We start from the raw sequence: 21,405 nt of genomic DNA, 5'->3' as shown, positions 1-21,405 counted from the left end.
CACGCTGCTACTCAGAGTAGGAGATACGAACATGGTGACAAGGCCGGGAAGTTGATTGCCTGGCTGGAGAAGGGGGAGTCGGCGTCACGCATCGTGCCGGAGTTGGAGACGGTAGGCTCGGGTAAAACAATGTACCCACAACAAATAGCGGACGAATTTGCCAGATATTATAAAACGGTATACACTGCGGGGGGAGGATACACTGAGGCTGACAATGTGGACATGGTACGCGATATCCCGATGCCCACCCTATCGGATGACGATAGGGATTACCTGGACTCCCCTTTCACAAACGACGAGGTGGTGCAAGCCATCAGGGGGGGTCCACTCTGGGAAGGCCTCTGGCCCGAATGGGCTCCACATTGAACTTTTTATGGTGTACGCTAACAAGCTGGCACCATTTCTCAAAGAAATATTTCTTGAGAGTAGAGAGGAGGGTCAGCTTAGGTATGATCAGAGAGTAGCTAATATCATAGTAATACACAAGGAGGGCAAACCGAGGGTAGAGTGCTCCTCTTATCGGCCGATCTCACTCTTGAACGCCGAACCCAAGGTGTTGGCTAAGCTACTGGCGACCCGCCTGGTAAAAGTTATCACGACACTGATTCATCCAGATCAATCTGGTTTTATGCCGCGCCGTAATACCGCTCTTAATATACGACGGTTGCATGGGATCCTGGGGGGTGCTTCCAAAATTCATGAACCGGCTGTCCTGTTGTCGTTAGATGCAACCATGGCTTTCTATAGAGTTGAGTGGCCTTATCTCTTTGCTGTCCTGGGCAAGATGGGCATTGGACCAGAATTTGTCAACTGGATCCGTCTTCCATATTCCGGTCCTCTGGCCAGAGTGGTAGGGAATAATCACAGGTCTGCAGACTTCCCTTTGGGGAGGGGCCCCAGACAAGGTTGTCCTCTCTCCCCGCTGTTGTTTGCACTGGAGCTCGAGCCTCTCGCGGCGTGGGTCCGATGGGACAGGTCGATTAGGGGGTTGAGGTGGACGCCGGATTGGGAAGATAAAATATCGCTGTACGCAGACGACATCCTTTTGTATTTGACCGCCCCCCCCTGAAACTCATTGATTGCGTTTATGGATGTATTGGCCATATTCGGGAGGTATTCCGGCTTTGCCATTAATTATTCGAAGTCCGTTCTCTTTGTCTTGAGTGGTGATCCCCCGGATATTCCCGCAAACTGCCCGATGAGGTTGGAGGTGATGGGGTTCCGTTATTTGGGTATATTTGTGTCAGTGGACCCCAAAATATGGTATGCTTCCAATCTGGTGCCCCCATTGGCTAGGTTCCGGAGGGATGTGGCGAGATGGAAGTCTCTGCCGCTTTCCTTGTAGGGACGTGCTGTCCTGTTTAAAATGATGGCCCTTCCTCGTTTCCTGTACGCACTTCAAAACACCTTGGATCCGGTGCCCCCCGCATATTTTAAGGAAATTGAGTCTCTGGGATGGCAGGCCACGGATCGCGTTTACCAAACTTACGCTTCCCTGGTATGATGGGGGGATTGGTCTGCCCGACATTCAGAAGTACTACTGGGCTTCTCAATTGGCGGCTATTAATCATGCAATCCATGGATCGCCATCGGACCCAGGATACGAGATGCATCGTGGACAGATGCCGGGTGGGGACTATACTAGGGCTCTCTATGCCGACAGGGGGTGGGTTCCCCTGGTCGGACCGGCTGCAATTGCAGTACGAGTGTGGCATGAGGCCACCAGGTCCATTAAATGGGATGGGAAAATAACTTTGGCCACGCTGTTATGGAGCTCGGATTGTTTGGGAGGTCTGTGGGAGACGAAAGGGATCTCCCAGATTAGAGATATGTGGGGAAAGGATGGGATCCTTACATTCGATGTACTGCAGGAACGACATCAACTGCAGGAAAGCGAGTGGTATCGGTATCTGCAGATCCGTCATGCGCTGCTTGCCAATATCCCCCGTGGAGTTACACCCCCGGATGCCTCTCCTTTGGAGGACCGGGTGCTAGATGGTCATCTCCCGACCAAAACGATTTCCTTGATTTATAAAAAGCTTAATAATCATACTGAGAACCCGCTTGTAACTATCAGGGAACAGTGGGAGGCAGATGGCCTAGTATTGGAGGATGAGGACTGGAGAGAGGCTGTCTCTTCCCCGAAAGTGGTAGTAATACAAATGAGACTTAGGTTGGTGCAGTTGAAGATCCTTCATCGCTCTTCTGTAACGGGATTGAGACTGGTGCGAATGGGTTTGGCTGCGAATGGAGAGTGCCGTAGGGGTTGAGGGGAGGCCGGAACATTTTGCATATTCTATGGGATTGTCCAGATATACGGTTTTATTGGGCCAAAGTTCACGATAAGATTCGAGAAGTGTTGGGTGTGGAATTGGAGGTGGAGGCACGCCGATGTCTCCTAAATGTTTGGGAGATGACTGATCTTACAGCACACGGAAAGACATGGGTTACGTTAGCATGTGCAGTGGCCAACCGTAATATTGCGCAGCTGTGGTGAGCCACTCAGGCCCCCCAGATAGGAAAATGGAAGGAGGATTTAGACTGGTGCATGTTTAGAGAAAGATCGGTGTATGTTGCAAGGGGGAGGCCAAGGAAATGGGGGGAAATCTGGGGCGCCTGGAATGCTTACAGAGGAGATATTTGTGCTCCCCCAGTTGTACAGGAAGTTAATGTGGTGTTGAAATCGATCTGATCCCTATCAGAATCTGGGAATACGTACTATGTAACTGGAAGTGGTATCATCGGCTGTTAAGAGGTTGAGTATCCCCCGATGCATTTGTATTTATTTTTGTTGTGTGTTAATAAAAAGAATTTTAAAAAAAATCAGTGCAAAGTGAAAGAAGTGCAAAATACTGGTTCACTAGCAGCTTAGGAGAAACCCTAAATCATTAAGCCTAAATGATCATAAAGTGCAAGTGCCCACTTAGTATCAAGTTCACAGATAAAACCACATCTATAGTGAGCATAAAACTGAATACAGACACAGAGAACAAAATTCATAGTGCAAACAAAGTCCTAATCACACATGAATAGACAATGCTCATCAAGCACTGAAACAAGAATGAATTACAGAAAAAGTCCTCTTAAAAACATAGAAAATCTTGTTATCATAAAAAGTTGTGCAAATCCTCCCTCATATTAAGGCCATTAGGGACTCTTGTGTCGAGAGCTAAAATGAAATGTGATTCGCGTTGCCTTAAGAGCTTGTCTCGATTTCCTCCCCGTCTGGGGTTTGGAACTGATTTAAAATGTCTGGCGACTGGATAGTTATGGTCAGAATTAACAATGGCCCTTATAAGTTGGAGGATACGTTTATGCACTGGGAGTTTGGTGCTGCCAATGTATTCCAAGTTACATGTACATTTCAATTTGTAAATTGCATATTCAGTGCAACAAGTAAGGTGTTCTTGGATAGCTATCTCCCTCTCACTAAATGCTGTCTTGTAATGTGTACCATTTTTAGCAAATGTGCAAGCACGGCAGGAATTACATTAAAAAAACTCTGTTCTAGTGAGCCAAGTGCTTTTGAGCTTAACCTTTGGCATTGGTTTCACAAGGGCATCCCTCATTGAGGGTGCCCTTCTAAAGGTGATAGCAGGCAAACTGGGTAAAATAGGACCAAGAATGTTATCAGTCAGTACAATTGGTCACTCTGAATAAATGATCTTATGTATTATGTCTTGTTGTTCACTGAATGTGGTTATCAAACGAATTAAATGTACCTCATTATTTATTACATCCTTGTTGGCAACATTATTGAGTAGCAACATATCTCTTGGCAGACTATTGGCTTTATTCAAGGCTAGGGTTAGAAGAGGTTTCTTGTAACCCCTATCAAGGAATTTTCAATACGCATCCCTTTGACATTCAGTGGAGACAGCATCGGAAATTACAGATTCTACGATTCTGAATTAATTCTCCATAGGGTATGCTGTTAATTAAATGGCGAGGGTGGGCCCTTTCCGCATGTAAAATAGAGTTACCAGTGATGGTTTTTCTGAGTAACTTAGTATGTAGTGTACCTTCATTGATATACAGCAGGACATCAAGAAATTAAACTCTGGAACTATCTATGGAGGCTGTTAACTTTAAGTTTAAATCATTAGAGTTAATGTCTCTTACAAACTCAACAGCCTCCCCCTTTCACCCACTCCAGACCAAACCGATGTCATCAATGTAACACCAGCAATCAACTATGTGACTACACCAATACTGGTGCTTGGTCCTGAGGACATGCTTCTCCCACCAGCCCACATGCAAACATGAGTAACTGGGGGAGAAACATGCCCCCATCGCCACACCACGCACTTGTTGATATATTTCATTCTGGAATAAAAAGTAGTTTGTCATTAAACATAGTTCAATAATTGCCAACAGCATACAGTTATGTTCTTTCATGTTGATATCCCTGTTCTCCAAGAAATGTCTAGTTGCCCTGAAGCCATTCAGATGATTGATGCTTGTATAAAGCGATTCAATGTCCATGACCACTAACAGATCATTAGGACAGTAAGTTACATCTTTAATCTTATTTAAAAAATCAGTAGTGTCTCTTATATATGATGGTAAAGTGATCACATGCAGTAGCAGAAAAAAGTCTACATATTTTGAAAGATTTTAGTTCATGCTCCTTTGGGCTGAAATAATGGGTCGACCCGGTACTGGAGTGGTCTTTTTGTGTACTTTCGGCAGAAAGTAAAGCATTAGAGTAACCGAATGTTCATCTTTTAGAAAATTCATTTCTTCTTTGGTCAGCAAACCACTTCTCCTCCAATGATGAATTTGCTTACGTGTTTTGTCCTCTGCTGATCTCATCTAAAATGTTGTTGATTTTCTATAACATAGAGCAGTGTTCTTCAATCTGTGGGGCGCCCCCCGCTGGGGGGGGCGCGACACCTTCCCAGGGGGGGCGCACACTCCACTTCAATCTCACCTTTGTTCCCTGCGTCCGTGCAAGAAGACTCCGGTATGTGGAAGGGGGAGGGAGGAGATCGATGGGGCAGGAGGTGCCCGTTCTTTTGTCCTGTTAACTCTCCCAGGAGGGGGTTAATTCAATGAGCTGACGGCTTCAGCTGCAGTGAGAGGCGAGGGGTCTCCTCTGCTAAAACTGAAAGCGTGTCTGTTTGTTTGCTTTCGGTTTTAGCAGAGGAGACATCCTGCCTCTCACTGCAGCTGAATTAACCCCCTCCTGGGAGAGTTAGCTGTTCCCAGAACGGAGACAAAGTTTCCAGAGTTCGAGTCTCTGCAATGAAGCTCAACATCCTGTGATTCTGGGCAAATCACTTAATCTCCCTGCGCCTGACAAAAACAAGTGGCTAAAGAATCAGGTGACAAGACTAATACAGAGTCAACACATGCAGATTAGGTCAATGTGTCAGAGGGATGCTACTTGAACACAGGGATAGTAATAGACACCAATGCCATAGACCAGTCTTTGATTTAAGTAGCTTGATAGGTCTACATATGTGCACTGAAACTGGCTACTGAGAGACTGGTAAGCCTCACCAGTGGCAGCAAAGAAACAAAATAAAGGACCAGAAAAGCACCCACAGACAGGGAGAAAGAACACAAATGTCACTATATTATGCTGCATTTTCTCCCAGCCAGGGCTGCAGAGAACCCATTATGGGAGAAAGTGCATCTGCATGTACTCCATCTGCTCCAAGAAGGATCCAAAGATAAACAAATGTTGCCACTCAATCCTTCAGAAGGACACCTAAGGCCGTTCCAAATAGTACAAGGTACACTTCAAACTTGCCTGGAATTAATTCCAAACTCCACATCTTTAAGATTTATGGGGGCTGTTACAAGCCACAGGCAATGGAACTGGAATATAACTTGCGAAGCATAAGTTAAGATTTTGAGAGCCTGGTACATGATGCCACGTGTTCAGGCTGCTCGGACATGTTCTGACTACTTCTGAATGCGCCAATTCACACATCTCAATTCTTTTCTCTCAGCATGAAGCCAAAAGTACAAAGGAGGAGATGGTTGGTAGTTCAACAGAGGACAATAGTGTGGCTTGAATTTAAAAGTGCACTGAAGTCCCCAAATTTGTACTGTTGTAAGTGGACAATCAAGGTTATTAACAGCAACAGACTGGGGAAACCCTCATAAATGCCATGTAGATTCCATCCAAGGGAAATGGCAATGAAGAACAAGCTTGGGGAGACAGCTGCCTGAAATAAGGAGGAGGGCCAGCGTGAGGAGACCCAGGGACTCAAATAAGAACAGGGCCAGGTAGTGCCATAAGGAGAGGGCCAGGCTGAGCCAGCGCAAGGAGAATGTGGAGCTGAAATGCGTAGCGGTGCCAGCCTGAGAGGAGACTGCGGGGCTGAAATGCAGAGCTGTGCCAGCCTGAGAGGAGACTGCGGGGCTGAAATGGGGAGAATCTGTGGCACGCCTGGGTGGAGAGAGGCTGTGGGCAGTGTGGGATGCACAGATCTGGACACACATGAGACCACTGCGTGAAGACTGGCAGGAGGCACCGCACTGGGCTTAAGGACTGGGTCCAGCAAGACCACCTCACCTCAATGGGAGGGACCGGTTCAGATGGTAAGGCAATCCTGCGCAGGGCACCATTACTAAAGATGCAACCCTAGCACCCAGCAGCAGAGGGGGTCTGATCTGGCTAGTGGCAGAGCTGTGGGCCCCGGTTACTTAGATTATCAGCTCTGGGCACATGGGTAAAGAGACCATGGGTTGGCCTGACCGAGGCGGGAGGGGGGCGATCGAATGCCAACAGGTCTTTACATCTGAGTAGACCTTGGCAGCAACTTTGGGAAGAACACACACCACCGCCCCTCTTAAAGGCATTAACCAGAATAGGGAGCTCGGATTTACAGAAAATATTTGAAGAATATCAAATGTTTATCACCCAGTGGGAAATGGTCCGCCCACAGTGGATTGTTAATCAGGTACAACTGCTAACTATCCCTGCTTTGTAAAACCTAAAAAACAACTCCCCCTGTTTTTAGTTGACCCTCTCCAAAAACCGGGACATGAGCTAAATATGTCCGGAATGTGCGCGTGGCGGTCGAGTCCAGAAATTTCTGTCAGATGGTGGGGTGGCCCAACATCTAAAAAAGTTCAGCTGGGGGGCTCAAGCTACAAAAGTTTGAAGACCTCTGACATAGAGTGTCAGAGAGATGACGATCAGCTTATGCCAGATAGTCTTTACAGGACCAAAAAACTGTGTTTCCACCCTTATCTGATTAATTGATGATAAGGTCTTGATTCTTTTGAAGTTTGGCAATCAAAGTATGATATTGAGTATTCCTATAGTCCCGATGCCGTAGGGTTAGTGTTACGGTTCTATTTAAAGCCTTTAACTCAGTGATGACTCTGTCACTAAATACGTCCACTGCATCTTTCAGCATTAGGGGAAGGAACTTGGAAGTTGGATGAAAGGGACTAGGAGCTGACTTCTTAAGGCAAATATCTTGACTAGTAGAGGGTGAATCATCACCACTTGTTTCATGCGGTAGATCATAAAGTACCTGCAAGTTCGATATATCTTTAACTTGTAGTGTCCCATCTGTATTTATGATAGTAGAAGGATTGGTTGATAGTCTGCCGGTAAGTGTGTTTAATTGAAAATGTTTGAATAACTTTATTTTCCTGATGAACTTAAACACATCAATCCTGGCCTGGTTATATGAGAAGCGGTGTTTAGGTCAGTAGGAGAGACCCAACGATAAAAGTTGGGTTTCAGCCTTAGATAAAATAGTGTCCGTTAAATTAATGACAGTGTTTTGAATGCCACTTTTCATTTCTTCCAATTCCTTTGCTCATTCCCTCTCGAGGTAGTTGTTGTGACGCTTGACCTCCTCTCCCTCCTGTGTTTGTTGGCTGCTCTCCTTGCACATACTGAGGTTTGCGGGGGTGCAACGTATACCACCGGTCCTCGCTGACAAAATTCAGTTCCTCTACCAGGGAGAAGCTAATGGGACCTGATGCCAAAGCTGCCGAGGTACTTGGTTGACCATGCTCAGATTCACTGTTAGATGTAAGAGAAACAGAGTCAGAATCACCTTCATTTACTCTGGCCTCACCTCCAGCCATTCCTTGTTTGCTTTGTGAGTTTCCACTGCTTAGTGCTTGTCTTTTATAAATATCATATTTACATGCAAACATAAAAATTCGTCCAGTGGCGTAATCGTTTTGATCACGCGTAAACTTGAAAATCTTCCTTTCCTTGATAGTATCTTCATTTGTTTACTCGTAATTCAATTTCGTGTTTCCCTTTGTTAATGAACTCTGTTTGTCCAGTGGCATCAAGTGGGCCATTAATACAGTCAATTTCTACCAAGAGAGCATTACGATCAATCTCTGCATATTTTATTAAGATGTGGATCATGTTCATTGATGCCTGCAGATTGTTGTCTGCCCATTCTTGTAACATAAGAGGGTTTGGATTTTCAAATGTGGGCGCAATGAGCACGCGCAGTCCTCTTGAAACACGATTGGCATCTCTATACTTCTCTAATGATTTTTTCTCCCACCATTTAGATAGTTCATTTTTCAATAGTTTTTCTAATGTTTTTAATAAGGATCTCACATCGTTGTTTCTTGTGTCTGTACTAGAGCTTCTATGCTCGTCTGTTACTTTCGGTAAATTCTGGAACAGGGCCTCCGCCACTGAGTCCCTATCACGGATAACATAATTGGAAAACATTGTGGTTTTTAGTGTTGATACCGATTGCCACTGCTTCTTTTACAAATGCGGTAAAATACTGGAGGAGAATCCCGTAACCCGTTGCGGTCCCACGAAACTTGCAACAAACCGAAGGTCTCCTTACCGGTGGTAGATATGCAGCTCTCCCGATCCTCCGACCAAACAGATTCCGCAACCTCACGCCGTCGGGAGAACACTTCCAGGAATTTATATATATTTCCAAAAAACCAAGTTGCCTTGCAATGAGTCGCCTGCACAGCAGATAATATTGCCTTCCTTTATTGTGAGCAACAGGCACATCGTATTTAAGCCCCACCAGCAAGCACCAAACATGTTTCGGGCTCCTTGCCCTTTATCAGTGGCTGCATACACAGAATCCCGGCAGCTCTGTGGACTCTTAACATGACCCCGCCCATATGGGTCTTTGATTCGCAGAGTTGCTTTCTGGGGTAAGTAGTCCAAAACTTGATCACAGTGGATGCTGTACAATTATACACGCATGAAATAGTTCCCAAGTGGGTCTCATGGCAGGGAAACACCACATTGCCCACGGATAATAAATCCCACAAAAAATCTCCATTATCTGCTCCTTCTAGCGCCAACATTCTAGGCACTCCTAGTCCACAGCATCAGTGGCGGGGCATCTCAGCAGCAAGGCACGCCGCAATTAACATCTCCAAAAAACCAAGTTGCCTTGCAATGAGACGCCTGCACAGCAGATAATATCACCTTCCTTTAATGTGAGCAACAGGCTTGTCATGTTTAAGCCCCAACAGCAAGCACCAGACATAATTTGGGCTCCTTGTCCTTTATCAATGGCTGCATACACAGAATCCCGGCAGCTCTGTGGACTCTTAACATGACCCCACCCATATGGGACTTTGATTCGCATAGTTGCTTTCTGGGGTCAGTAGTCCAATACTTGATCACAGTGGATGCAGTACAAGGATACGTGCATGAAATAGTTCCCAAGTGGGTCGCATGGCAGGGAAACACCACATTGTCCGCTGATAATAAATCCCAATAAAAAATCGTCATTATCCGCTCCTTATAGCGCCAACAGTCTAGGCACTCCATGTCCACAGCATCTGCGGCGGGGCATCTCAGCGGCGAGGCACGCAGTAATTAACAATTCCAAAAAGCCTAGTTGCTTTGCAATGAGACGCCTGCACAGCAGATCATATTGCCTTTCTTTAATGTGAGCAACAGGCACGTCATGTTTAACCCCACCAGCAAGCGCCAAACAACTCTGCGAATCCCGTATGGGCAGGGTCATGTTAAGAGTCCATAGAGCTGCTGGGATTCTGTGTATGCAGCCATTGATGAAGGGCAAGGAGCCCAAAACATGTTTCTGCTTGCTGGTGGGGCTTAAGCACGACGTGCCTGTTGCTCACATTAAAGGAAGGCGATATTATCTGCTGTGCAGGCGTCTCATTGCAAGGCAACTTGTTTTTTTGGAAAAGTTAATTGCGGTGTGCCCCGCCGCTGAGATGCCCCGCCACTGATGCTGTGGACCAGGAGTGCCTAGAATGTTGGCTCTACAAGGAGCAGATAATGCCGATTTTTTGTGGGATTTATTATCAGCGGACAATGTGGTGTTTCCCTGCCAGGCGACCCCCTTGGCAACTATTTCATGCACGTATCCTTGTACAGCATCCACTGTGTTCAAGTACTGGACTACTTACCCCAGAAAGCAACTCTGCAAAAGTCCCATATGGGTGGAGTCATGTTAAGAGTCCATAGAGCTGCCAGGATTCTGTGTATGCCGCCATTGTTAAAGAGCAAGGAGCCCGAAACATGTTTGGCGCTTGCTGGTGGGGTCTAAACATGACGTGCCAGTTGCTCACATTAAAGGAAGGCAATATTATCTGCTGTGTAGGTGTCTCATTGCAAGGCAACTTGGCTTTTTGAGAATGTTAATTGCGGCGTGCCTAGCCACTGAGATGCACCGCCACTGATGCTGTGGACCTGGAGTGCTTAGACTGTTGGCGCTACAAGGAGTGGATAATGCAGATTTTTTGTGGGATTTATTATCAGCGGACAATGTGGTGTTTCCCTGCCATGCGACCCACTTGGGAACTATTTCATGCACGTATCCATGTACAGCATCCACTGTGATCAAGTATTGGACTACTTACCCCAGGAAGCAACTCTGCGACTCAAAGTCCCATATGGGTGGGGTCATGTTAAGAGTCCACAGAGCTGCTGAGATTCTGTGTATGCAGCCATTGATAAAGGGCAAGGAGCCTGAAACATGTTTGGCGCTTGATGGTGGGGCTTAAACACGACGTGTCTGTTGCTCACATTAAAGGAAGGCAATATTATCTGCTGTGCAGGCGTCTCATTGCAAGGCAACTTGGTTTTTTGGAAATATATATATACATATATATATACATATATATCCTCTCCGAATCGCTGCTAAAGCGGTTCTCATATCCAAAGACGTTGGTGCCAGCCAGTGGCAGCAGCAGCCACTCCGTATCTCGAGAACGGGAAATCAATAAATGGTGGGAGGTAGCCTCCTTAACCAACTATGTGGAGGTTGGACGAGTGTCAAGAGGCCTCAGAATAACAATTGTTCCAACTTACGACAATCCAAACCAGGACTTATTATTGGAGTGGACTCAGTTTATGGCACAAACATGCAAAAGGCATGATTGAAATTCTTATTAAATAAGCGCAAATCGATCTTGAGGCACCAAGGAAAGAATTGGCTACACTTAGAGCGGAGTTTGAAAATATCAAAAGTGACAAGGCTGTGGAAGAGTTCATGAAAACACTGCCCAAAAAATTACAGGAGTACGAAGAAACAATCAAATTGAAACAACAAAGAAAATACCTAAGAGATAAACGGGATTATGCGGAAGGTCGCATTCTAACATACGCCAAGAGATACGACGGGTCACAAAGAAACATCAGAGCAATTAACAGTGAGCGAAAAGAAGAAATAGTGTCCACTGGATCAAGTTCTGATGTTAGCACAGACTCAGAGGATCATAGTGCAAGGACCCCTTCAGGGGTACGCCCACTAACTTTTCTTCACAAATTTCAAATTTTGAAATAGAAGAATGATCAAAATCAAACAAGCAAACCGCAAACGAGGGTACAAACTAGAGGAAAAGGGCCAAAAAGAGGAAGAGGATGAGGGATAGTAAACGACGATTAAGGAAGAGAAAACACAGAAAACAGGAACAATTGATTACTGGATATCAAAGTTCAAGTACCAACAAATCGGTCATCAACCTATCTTCCAGAGAGCTTACCGAAGCCGAACTATCAGTCCTACGGTTAGGCCTATCATTTTGCCCCATTAACAATATCAACTATACGGACACACGTATTGATGTATTCCTATACATTCGCAAACTGAAACTGATGAAGCTCTATGAAACACGTATCAGCTCGAAACAACCGGCCCACAGAGTAACAGAAGGAATCAATACTCCAGATTTGCAGGTACAGGAGACTTTGAATTACTAAGCATTATGCATGAACTTGAAATGGATGAAAGCCAGGAAGCCAATGATCGCTTGATAGCAGAAATGGGTGAAGGGACGAATAGACAAATCGAACACAGTGGTTTGAAAATAAAATCTAAATATAATCCAAATGTCCCCTACGTCAACATTGAAGCATATCATTCAGCAATCATTTTGGAGTTGAAGAAAATGTGCGATAAACCATGTAATTCCAAGTGGGACAATCTAACTTAAACACAGAGAGAAGCTATCAATGCCTTGGAAAAACATCCCAATATCATAATCAAGCCCTCCTATAAGGGGGGCAATGTTGTCATCATGAGTACCACCAATTACAAGATTAAGGCTAAGCGACAGCTATCAGATGAGAATTGTTATGAACTCATAAACTGTGAAATATCCAAACAACCAATCCAGGAATATCATGGACACCTGGGCAACTGGTACCACTGAGGCCTACTTGATACAGATGAATACAGATTTTTAAGAACTGAAAAACCATGGATACCGTGTATCTACTTTCTCCAGAAAGTACACAAGAACGCCACGTCACCACCAGGGCGTCCGATAGTCTCCTCAAATGGAGGGCTATACATCTATCTTTTTGGACTTATTTCTATCCAAATATGTAGTCAATTTAAGATCGTACTGCAAAGACAGTTCAGACTTTCTTCGCAGAATACATGATGTACAGTGGGAGGATGGTTACTTAATGATCTGGTTGAATGTATGCTCCCTATACACGTGCATTGATCAAATCAAGGGAGTAGCAGCATGCATGTATTTCTGAGAAGTAGACATATTGATTGTTGGGAGCACAATGAAATGCTGGAATCCATGATGCTTTTCTGCCTACAACAGAAATCTGTGTACAGGCAACGGTCCGGCACGGCGATGGGTACATGTTTTGCCCCCAGCCTAGCAAATTTATTCCTAGCCTGATGGGAAGAACAGATTGTGTGGACACATAGGTTTGAGATGTAAACTGATCACATACTTGTATGGATCAGGTACATCGACAACCTATTTCTTATTTGGAATGGCCCTGAAACCCTGGCTAGGAAATTCATTGCCGAATTGGGGGTCAATGATTTGAATCTACAATTTACGCACACGATAAGCCCCCACTATTGTGAGTTTTTAGACATAGGGGTAGAGGTGGTACAAGGAAAAATAACCACCCGCCTGTTCCGCAAGGAAACTGCGGGGAATACAGTGCTGCACGCAGCCAGTCATCATCCCATTCCCCTAACCAAGAGCATACCCTATGGAGAACTCTTGAGAGCTCGTCGTAACTGTAGTACCAATGAGAATTTCCAAAGGGAACAGCGCAACATGAGCCGCTGTGTTGTGTTTCTCCTCCTTAGTTCTCTTTGCCAAAGCGCCGGGACACCCCTTGGGGTAGCCGTGCGCTATAGAAGAGACCTAAACATAACATAACATAACATTATAACCCGATTCAGAGAGAGAGGTTACAAAGAAGAAACACTCACATAGGCAAGGGAAAAGGTCAGGGATGTAACCCAGCAGGAACTACTATTTAAACCAGCTAACAACTCTGCTAAAGGAACTAGAGGAATTGCACCGGGTAACACTGGAGCACCAAGAATGATTACCCAATTTAGCAGAGGGGCTTGGGCACTGCGTAACATAATGAAGAAACATTGGAATCTGATGGCGGCATAACCCATCATAGGGGAACGAATAGGGCCTGGACCACAGATGACTTACCAAAGAGCAAGATCACTATGGGATCGCTTAGTTCATAGCTATCCAGTAGAGGAGACAGGCACACAATCGTTGAGAGCACTCAATGGGTTCACCATATGTGAAACGTGTAAAGCGTGTTGGAATGGTAAAAACTGCAAAGAATATGTGGTAGGAACCAGTGAAGTTAAAACCATCAAACAAACCATCAACTGCAACAGTGAATTCGCTGTCTACGTATTGGAGTGCCCATGTGGCCTCTGCTATGGAGGCTGCAATTGCAAACACAACAGTGATGGACAGAATGTGGATCAATGTCACACATTCACCCCAGTCAAAAGATCTGGGCCCAAATCCATCGTTTTTCCACTCCACACCACCCTGGGTTAGACAATGGCGATATGCAAATCAGCGCTGACCCTGTGCCCCATGGGAACAGTCCAGTCCGAACTACAAAAGCCATGTCCTTCCCAGAACGGAAACAAGCATCCGAGGACCCGCCCGGTTTCGAGGTAACACCTCTCATCAGCCCGGCTAGCTTGACTCCAGTGGTGTGGAGTGCCTGGGACTCACGTCTGAGCATCCCCAGTACACTTAGAGCGGTAATTGCAAACACAACAGTGATGGACAGAATGTGGATCAATGTCACACATTCACCCCAGTCAAAAGATCTGGGCCCAAATCCATCGTTTTTCCACTCCACACCACCCTGGGTTAGACAATGGCGATATGCAAATCAGCGCTGACCCTGTGCCCCATGGGAACAGTCCAGTCCGAACTACAAAAGCCATGTCCTTCCCAGAACGGAAACAAGCATCCGAGGACCGGCCCGGTTTCGAGGTAACACCTCTCATCAGCCCGGCTAGCTTGACTCCAGTGGTGTGGAGTGCCTGGGACTCACGTCTGAGCATCCCCAGTACACTTAGAGCGGTAATTGCAAATACATCCTCGGATGCTTGTTTCCGTTCTGGGAAGGACATGCCTTTTGTAGTTCGGACTGGACTGTTCCCATGGGGCACAGGGTCAGCGCTGATTTGCATATCGCCATTGTCTAACCCAGGGTGGTGTGGAGTGGAAAAACGATGGATTTGGGCCCAGATCTTTGGACTGGGGTGAATGTGTGACATTGATCCACATTCTGTCCATCATTGTTGTGTTTGCAGTTACCGCTCTAAGTGTACTGGGGATGCTCAGACGTGAGTCCCAGGCACTCCACACCACTGGAATCAAGCTAGCCGGGCTGAAGAGAGGTGTTACCTCGAAACCGGGCCGGTCCTCGGATGCTTGTTTCCGTTCTGGGAAGGACATGGCTTTTGTAGTTCGGACTGGACTGTTCCCATGGGGCACAGGGTCAGCGCTGATTTGCATATCGCCATTGTCTAACCCAGGGTGGTGTGGAGTGGAAAAACGATGGATTTGGGCCCAGATCTTTGGACTGGGGTGAATGTGTGACATTGATCCACATTCTGTCCATCATTGTTGTGTTTGCAGTTACCGCTCTAAGTGTACTGGGGATGCTCAGACGTGAGTCCCAGGCACTCCACACCACTGGAGTCAAGCTAGCCGGGCTGATGAGAGGTATTACCTCGAAACCGGGCGGGTCCTCGGATGCTTGTTTCCGTTCTGGGAAGGACATGGCTTTTGTAGTTCGGACTGGACTGTTCCCATGGGGCACAGGGTCAGTGCTGATTTGCATATCGCCATTGTCTAACCCAGGGTGGTGTGGAGTGGAAAAACGATGGATTTGGGCCCAGATCTTTGGACTGGGATGAATGTGTGACATTGATCCACATTCTGTCCATCATTGTTGTGTTTGCAGTTACCGCTCTAAGTGTACTGGGGATGCTCAGACGTGAGTCCCAGGCACTCCACACCACTGGAATCAAGCTAGCCGGGCTGAAGAGAGGTGTTACCTCGAAACCGGGCCGGTCCTCGGATGCTTGTTTCCGTTCTGGGAAGGACATGGCTTTTGTAGTTCGGACTGGACTGTTCCCATGGGGCACAGGGTCAGCGCTGATTTGCATATCGCCATTGTCTAACCCAGGGTGGTGTGGAGTGGGAAAACGATGGACTTGGGCCCAGATCTTTGGACTGGGATGAATGTGTGACATTGATCCACATTCTGTCCATCATTGTTGTGTTTGCAGTTACCGCTCTAAGTGTACTGGGGATGCTCAGACGTGAGTCCCAGGCACTCCACACCACTGGAATCAAGCTAGCCGGGCTGAAGAGAGGTGTTACCTCGAAACCGGGCCGGTCCTCGGATGCTTGTTTCCGTTCTGGGAAGGACATGGCTTTTGTAGTTCGGACTGGACTGTTCCCATGGGGCACAGGGTCAGCGCTGATTTGCATATCGCCATTGTCTAACCCAGGGTGGTGTGGAGTGGAAAAACGATGGATTTGGGCCCAGATCTTTGGACTGGGGTGAATGTGTGACATTGATCCACATTCTGTCCATCATTGTTGTGTTTGCAGTTACCGCTCTAAGTGTACTGGGGATGCTCAGACGTGAGTCCCAGGCACTCCACACCACTGGAATCAAGCTAGCCGGGCTGAAGAGAGGTGTTACCTCGAAACCGGGCCGGTCCTCGGATGCTTGTTTCCGTTCTGGGAAGGACGTGGCTTTTGTAGTTCGGACTGGACTGTTCCCATGGGGCACAGGGTCAGCGCTGATTTGCATATCGCCATTGTCTAACCCAGGGTGGTGTGGAGTGGAAAAACGATGGATTTGGGCCCAGATCTTTGGACTGGGGTGAATGTGTGACATTGATCCACATTCTGTCCCTCATTGTTGTGTTTGCAGTTACCGCTCTAAGTGTACTGGGGATGCTCAGACGTGAGTCCCAGGCACTCCACACCACTGGAATCAAGCTAGCCGGGCTGAAGAGAGGTGTTACCTCGAAACCGGGCCGGTCCTCGGATGCTTGTTTCCGTTCTGGGAAGGACATGGCTTTTGTAGTTCGGACTGGACTGTTCCCATGGGGCACAGGGTCAGCGCTGATTTGCATATCGCCATTGTCTAACCCAGGGTGGTGTGGAGTGGAAAAACGATGGATTTGGGCCCAGATCTTTGGACTGGGGTGAATGTGTGACATTGATCCACATTCTGTCCATCATTGTTGTGTTTGCAGTTACCGCTCTAAGTGTACTGGGGATGCTCAGACGTGAGTCCCAGGCACTCCACACCACTGGAATCAAGCTAGCCGGGCTGAAGAGAGGTGTTACCTCGAAACCGGGCCGGTCCTCGGATGCTTGTTTCCGTTCTGGGAAGGACATGGCTTTTGTAGTTCGGACTGGACTGTTCCCATGGGGCACAGGGTCAGCGCTGATTTGCATATCGCCATTGTCTAACCCAGGGTGGTGTGGAGTGGAAAAACGATGGATTTGGGCCCAGATCTTTGGACTGGGGTGAATGTGTGACATTGATCCACATTCTGTCCATCATTGTTGTGTTTCAGTCTCTGCTATGGAGGCAGCACCAAGCTTTCCCTGAAATTGAGAATTTTGGAGCATTTACGGGCCTTTAATAACAAGGATTATAGTTATCCTGTGGCTCGTCACTATGCTGAACACCACAGAAGCCACAACTGCAGTTTAAGATTTTTTTGGAATCAATAAAATCCCGAAACATATACGCGGAGGCGATCGGGAAAAACGCCTGAGAATTCTTGAGTCCAGGTGCATTATTGAGTTGGACTCCAAATTCCCCAACGGCATAAATGGTGGGGAAGAGTTAGCACACACATAGGCCAGTAACATGCTTTGATTCAGGCATTCTCGCAATTAGTCTATTCTAGATTTCAATATAGTTGGTATAAGGGTTAGATGAATAATTATGGTGATCACAAATTTTAATAGGGAAGTTGAAGGGCAAAAAACAGTACAGGGCGATTAGATTCCAATTTTGGAGTCGAGAGTTGGCTTTAACCACAATTGTGGAGCCGTACTCTACCACTCAATTGAGTGGTATCGCAGGGGGGTTACATGCCCATTCTTTCCCATTTAACACAAACAAACAGATGTCTTAAGATGCACTTATGCACGTTGTAATTAGTCCCAATTCACATGCAGCACATCTCGTACCATTATCCCGCACTTCCACCCTGTACAGAGAAGGTACATACCTGACTATTAGGAAGAGAAATAGCTTGATAGCGACATTAGAACCCCCCCTTAGTGCCATATAAATTATGGTAGGTCATAGCATACTGTAATTGAAAGGTTGCTTAGACTACCTCAGCAATTACACTGAAATAACATTTGGGCGGGTGCGTTGTGAAGCAAAAATGTGACGTTAAATGGTATTATATTTGAGAAAAGGCAACACGATGCACACAAAATGTATGTGTTTTTCAAATGAATTGTAAAAACCCGGGGGAGACGAGGTTAACATGGTAGCCATACGTAGTAACTCTTCTATGACCAAAGGCGATTGGGCGGAGGACAACGTACATTACCAGTGTTTAACTTTTTGGTTTTAACAAATCAACTGTCGATGTAAGGAATAATTTCAGAAATTAATTTAATGTTGTATTAATTGTCCAACATACACATAGATGTATGAAATTTGGAAATGTTTTGTGATCAATGCTGATGGTATGTTGGAGATTTTCTCTATGTCCATGGAGCGTAAAGGTCTATTTCTTAGGGTGGTGGGAGTACGGGAAGTGACTTGACAAAGGCATACGCCGAAACGTGTCGTCCTTAAAAGTTTTGGTGCACAATAAATTCATTGTGCAGTTTCCTGGTGTGCCGCCTCTTAATTTTTCCAGCGGGGAGTGAATTGAGGAAAACACAATATATATTCACTGAATAAAAACATAGGTTTCAGGGGTGTTCTAGTTAGCTAGACATTTCACTCATACAAAACCATAAAAATTCCTCCGTTATAGTTAGTTCTGCTAACTATAACTTGTGCACCAACAATGTACTGCTGATGATGTCACATATTACATCTTTCATGACATGGTCAGTGAAATCACTGATGACATCACTGATGACATCTCAAATGACATCACTGATGACATCATCCAGTGAATGTGGTTATGTTTAAATTGTAAATATGTATTATAGATATACCAATCTATATTGAAGAATGACGGGATATATAACTGCCTGGATGGAAGATTTTGTAGCTGTCTGACTGTCTAAGTGAGTAAGTAAAGTGCCAAACTAAATACATGGGTTAGTAATTAATTACTCTGTTGCTGTGTAACCTGCTGAATCAGTTGGTCACTAACTACAAGAGTGTCTATATTATTTATTGATTAGTTGGCTGAGTATTTCAATGGGAGACTGACTGTGTGTATGGTCGGGTGGGGGATGTTTAACTCTGTGCATAGCTGTGTGAGTGGTTGACTGATTGAGTATGTTTATGAATGTGTTGGTGAGCGAATATATGTCTCAGTGGTACATCTCTAACGAAGTACAAAAATAAAAGGCTGTGAGAGTTGGTGTATATAAATAACTATAAGTAAGAGTCAGTGATTATGAGAGTGATTGTATGGATGAGTGTAGACTTGTAATAGTGATTTTATCACACAGTAAGTATGAGTTACTATGTGTATGAATAAATGAGGTGTTGTGTGTATAACTTTGTATGTGAGTACATGTAAGTGGGATTGATTCTTTGCATGACTGCATTACCGACTAGGATGAGTGCTGGTGTGTGAATGTCTATATAGGTGTATGAGTGCATTTGATACTGTTCTATTGATCAGTTGCTGCATGTATGAGTGATTCTGTGGGTGAATGGCTAGTTGTGTGTTTAGACCTAGGAATTAGTGAGTGGGTATGTAGTAACTGGTATTGGTATGTCAATGGTTTAAAAAATGTTACTCAGTATTTTACAGTGAGTGATGAAAGGTTATACTAGTGTGTGATGAGGTGTAGCAGATTGTCACATGAATGATGTCATCAGTGATGTCATTTAAGATATCAACAGTGATGTCATCAGTGATGTCACTGACCATGTCATGAATGATGTAATATGTGACATCATCAGCAGTGCATTGCAGGCGCGCGAGTTATAGTTAGCAGAACTAACTATAACTGAGGAATTTGTATGGTTTTGTATGAGAGAAATGTCTAGCTAACTATAACACCCCTGAAACCTATGGCTTTTTCAGTGAATTTCTAAGGTTTTTTAAATGCTAATTCCTAACTAAAACGTCTCTTAAACCTATGTTTTTTTAGTGAATTTCAAAGGTTTTTTTAAATGCTTATTTCTAACTATAACGTCTCTGAAACCTATGTTTTTTTTCAGTGTATTTCGAAGGTTTTTTAAATACTCATTTTTAAGTTTAAAGTAGTTATATTTTTTCATACTGATTTTCTACAGTTTCTTAACTGTTTATTTTTAAATATTTTATCAATTAAATAACATATATTTTTTATGAAAATTATAAAAAAAGTTTAAAAAAAAATTGAAACTTAAATATATTTTTTTTAATTTTATTTAATATATTTATATTATTTTCTTTATTATTTTTTTCAAGTTTTTTTGGGAGTGGCGCACCCAAAGCGTACCCATCACGATGGGTGCGTGGATTCAAACCGCTATTTTAGAAAAGTCTTGAAGGATCCGCGTACAGTGTGCAACGGCTGCATGTTTTTTCAGTTACGTCATATACAGTTAACATTACGTGATGTGCGTGATTGGTATGCGACCGGTCCCCGACTCCTGCTCCCGCGCATTTGTGACACATGCGCATTATATTGCCGTGTGACGTCATATACGTGCTGGGGCGCGCTGGGTGCGTGACTCCTGCAAAAAAAATGTATGTCTAAAATGATATATATGTATCTTTAATATACATATTAGGGCAAGAGATTATCTAAGATACTTATAAAAATAATATATTTGTCAATATATTTTCGGAAGTCGCGTTGGGTGCGTGCTTCTTGAGCGCACGGTGCGCGGATCTCATGTGACCTCAAAAAAAAAGATTTGATTGATTCATAACATTTCCCACTGTAACTATAGAAGGACCCCACCCATTTCAATCATTCTTGTTGGAGCATCTTTACAGAGACATCTCTTTTCCTTCAAGAACCCAATTTTGCTTATTTTTTTGGGTGTTTATCAAAAAAGATAAAAAATGGCTTCTGGACAGCAGCAGGAGGAAGGATCTTCTGAGGAGGAATTTTTGCAGGAGGCACCACGTTCACAAAGGCCTGAGTCTATTGTGTGGAAATTCACGCAAGGAAGGTGACATGCCGAATTTGTGAACATTTGCTGTCAAGAGGTAGTGAGAAGAAGTATTCTTGCGGCACTGCCTCTATGTATAAACATTTGAAAACCATACATCCTCTGAATCTGGCTCGGGAGGAATGTAGGCGAGATGCTATGAACCCCTCACCTGCAGTGCCAAGTACATCTGGAGCATCGTCAGCCACAGCTGCACCGGACATTAGGCTAGAATTCGCCTTCCTTGTACATCACTGTGTGAAGGGCAAAAAACGAATATGCTTCGGTGAGCCGTCGGTGGATGAAGTTTGTGCTGCGGAACGCAACCAACGTTGTTAGTTTTTAGTTTTTTG

This window comes from Lissotriton helveticus, chromosome 5_1 (assembly GCF_964261635.1).
Source record: "Lissotriton helveticus chromosome 5_1, aLisHel1.1, whole genome shotgun sequence".
NCBI classification, from domain to species: domain Eukaryota; kingdom Metazoa; phylum Chordata; class Amphibia; order Caudata; family Salamandridae; genus Lissotriton; species Lissotriton helveticus.
Note: the sequence above shows the minus strand (reverse complement) of the source record.